Source organism: Rutidosis leptorrhynchoides, chromosome 4 (genome assembly GCF_046630445.1).
Source record: "Rutidosis leptorrhynchoides isolate AG116_Rl617_1_P2 chromosome 4, CSIRO_AGI_Rlap_v1, whole genome shotgun sequence".
Lineage (NCBI taxonomy): Eukaryota > Viridiplantae > Streptophyta > Magnoliopsida > Asterales > Asteraceae > Rutidosis > Rutidosis leptorrhynchoides.
The window spans coordinates 59,942,406-59,946,008 of record NC_092336.1 but is presented as its reverse complement, the minus strand read 5'-3'; the positions used below and the strand labels follow the sequence as shown (position 1 = coordinate 59,946,008).

Below are 3,603 nucleotides of genomic sequence, written 5' to 3'. Positions count from 1 at the left end.
GAGGGAAGTAACCATTCGGGGGGAAGCGGGGGGAAGCAAATTTTTTTTTTCGTTTTTTGAAAAAACTTTGTTCACGAACATTATAGATGAGATGAAAATATGAACATTTAGTAGAGACACTTTGTGATAAATGTTTTTATTTTGGCGGAAAAACGCTCGAATAAGTAATATATAACAATTATCGTGTTTTTCGAGCGTATTTTGAGGTTTTAGCTATTGGGGTTTAGATATTAGGGTTTAGATATTAGGGTTTATAGGGTTTAGATATTAGGGTTTAGAAATTTAGGGTTTAGGGTTTAGATTTAGGATTTAGATTGAGTTTTTAACACGAACGGTTTAGAGTTTAGGGTTTAGGGTTATAGGGTTTGGTGTTTTGGGTTTCACCAAACCCTAAACCCTAAACCCTAAACTCTAAATCGGGCTAAATTTTACTTCACAAAACATGAAAAAAAACGTTCATATTCAACAATATTATCTTGAATGTTATTTTTGTCGATCGTTTTTCCGCCTAAATAATAACATTCATCACGAAGTGTCTCTTCTAAATGTTCATATTTTCGTGTGATCTTGATGCTGGAATTTTTTTTTTTTCAAAAAAAACGAAAAAAAAAATTTGCTTCCCCCGATTGGTTACTTACCCATTGATCTGCCTATATATATATATATATATATATATATATATATATATATATATATATATAAAAGATAATTGTTTAGTTTAACTGTCAGCAAAACTATTTTTATAGGAATGAGTGACAAGTGCAATTTACACTTGTCAAAGGGATTGGCTAACAAAAACAAAGAAACTAACAAAAAAAAAAAAAAACTCCCGATCTTTTTTCACTAACCATATACCTTCCTTTTTTTTTAAACATATATCTTTATCTCTAACTAACCTCAAACAAACCCTAATAACTTAAAATTCACGAACAATATTCACGATGTATTATCAATAGCTTTGATCAACGGATAAGGAAAATCAAATATTGTAATCAAACGCTTTCATATCCAGCTCATCAATCGTATAGCATCTAATCAATGATCTTATCTGCAATCCTAATTTCTCACCGAAAATTCAAGGGAACAATGATTTGATCTTCTTTATTAAAAAAGGCGTACAACGATCCCTACATAATTTTCAGGTTTGATTCATTGTTCAATTCATTGATTTGCATAACATTTGCCATAATATTACTATTTGAATTTACTAATTTAGCTACAGAATAGCATACTTATTGTGTTATGGATCGGAAGGATGTAAACATATTGTGGTAGTGTTTTGAATCTATGAGTCTGAAAGTGTTGGTGTGTCAATGACATGTTGAATTGGATCGAAAAAGAAACTACTGTGGTTAAAAATAGAAATGGGATTCATGTGATGTGGCGAAATTCGTTTTCCTAGCATCATTTAACTTGCTTGGGAACTTGATGCTCTCACGTGACTTACTTAGCGAATCCGGATTCGGAAATGGAGTCGGAGTCTTTTAAGGCGATGTCAGGGTTGATGGAATAGGGTGGACTGTGGACATCCAAATATATCAGATTTGTATCCGTGGCTTAAGTGGTTCGATTTGCAAGGTTTGAGAAGAAAAATGGACAGAGATATGGGAAACGGGTTAGAGATAGCAACGGGTTGGGTGAACAAGCTATTGGAAAAGCAGGTACAAGAGACAAAAGAACGGGCTAGTATGAGATAGAAGGACGTCTTGTATGTTTGATTAGATGAGCCCGAAAAGACGTCTGTAAAGGACATGATTGTTTTCATTTTAGCAAGTGTTTTCATGATGTATATTTTGAGTTTAATGTGTTTACTTTTTGTAACTTATCTTTTGCTTTATGTAGGAGATATGTTTGGCTGGTTCGGAAACATCGAGCAGCAGCACCGTTGAATGAGCCTTGACCGAGTTACTACGACGCCCTATAAAAAATGAGTCGGGTCAAAGAAGAGCATGCATCAGTCATTAGCTCGAATTAGAAGCTCGAAGAACTACACATAATGTGTATTTCTATCATCATTAGTTTGTATGACCATAATTATCTATATGGTGCTATTAATTGTACTGAGAACAAGTGCAATCGGATTATGTTCACTTCTGATAGTCTAATTGCACTGAACGGGATGATTTTTGTCATCATTAATTTTATAAACATAATTAACAAAGAATAATAAAGTGTGAAAGGAAGAGCAATGGAATTTTTCTGGAGCAGAAGTTTATCATAGAAGATTTAAGGATGGTATTTCGACTTTCAAAAGGCAAATGTCTATTTTGATATATACATATGTTGATATCAGAAAGTCTAAAGATTTTAGACATGATATTACAAAGAATAGTGTTAAGTTGAATTGTTTTATCACAATAGTTGAAATTGTTATGGGATGTGCATATCATATATTGAGTATGATACTATGTAAAAGCTTATGGTTTTAGATGTCGAAAATCCTTTTCTCGATCATTTGAATACTAACCATTAACCATAGACTCTAAAGTCTGTACATATATGTAGCTAATAATTTTTGAGGATTTTTGTCGTGCGTTGCTCTAAACCTATATATATATATATATATATATATATATATATATATATATATATATATATATATATATATATATATAAATGGAGAGTATCCAGTTAGAACTTTTTTAGTGTGAGAACTCTAGGAACTCAAAATACACTAAAATTCGAACAAAAAGGACACGGACGAGCAAAAACAAGTGTAGTCGAGCGAAAATGCACGCGGGCGAACAAAAAAACATAGGTGGGCGAGCAAAAACACAGGGAGTTGAGCAAAAAAATGGCGGCCGAACAAAAAAAAAGGCTTTCGAATTTCAGTTTTTCGTTCGGTTCTACAAGAAATGGTTCGGTTCAACAAAATTGTAGAACCAAATTTGTTCGGATTACTCCATTTTGTTCGTCCACACCTTTTTTCGTTCGCCCGCCTAATTTTTTTTGTTCGACCAGCTTCTTTTTTGTTCGCCCGCCATATTTTTTTTGTTCGACCAGACCCCTTTTTGCTCGCCCACCACTTTATTGCTCGAATTTCAGTGTATTTTCTAGTTCTCAGAGTTCTCACACAAAAAAGTTCTCATTTGATCCCTCAAATATATATATATATATATATACATACATATATATATATATATATATATATATATATATATATATATATATATATATATATATATATATATATATATATATATATATATATATAATGTAATAATATAATGTTGGATTAATTGACACCAGTGGGATTAGGTACGAGCAAGGTAAAAAAAGACGCGAGACGGGGTCGAGACGGTCGATGTTGGAGTGTCGCAATGGTAAAAAGGGCAATGGTAAAAAGGGGTTTGGGATGGATGTTAACCAACATTGACCTTTTATATAAATATTCAAACATAAATATTTTAAATTAAAGACAACTACAATGTGTTTGACCCACTTAACGTACCGTTAAATTTTAAATATATATGTTTGACATACAAATATAAAAGTCAACGTAAGTTAGCATTCGCCCCGACCCCGTCTCGACCCCGTAAGTTAACATCCGTGTTTGAAATACATATAAAAAGTCAACATACGTTTACATCCGTCTCGACCGTT

At 32.5% G+C, this 3,603-nt stretch overlaps 1 long non-coding RNA gene across 1 annotated transcript; it reads left to right on the top strand.

Moving 5' to 3' along the window:
- The first annotated feature begins 856 nt into the window (after positions 1-856).
- Positions 857-2,454, top strand: LOC139843262 (uncharacterized). Its single transcript, XR_011757491.1, has 2 exons — positions 857-1,142; positions 1,843-2,454. It is a non-coding gene; the product is annotated as an uncharacterized lncRNA (long non-coding RNA).
- The last annotated feature ends 1,149 nt before the right edge of the window (positions 2,455-3,603 follow it).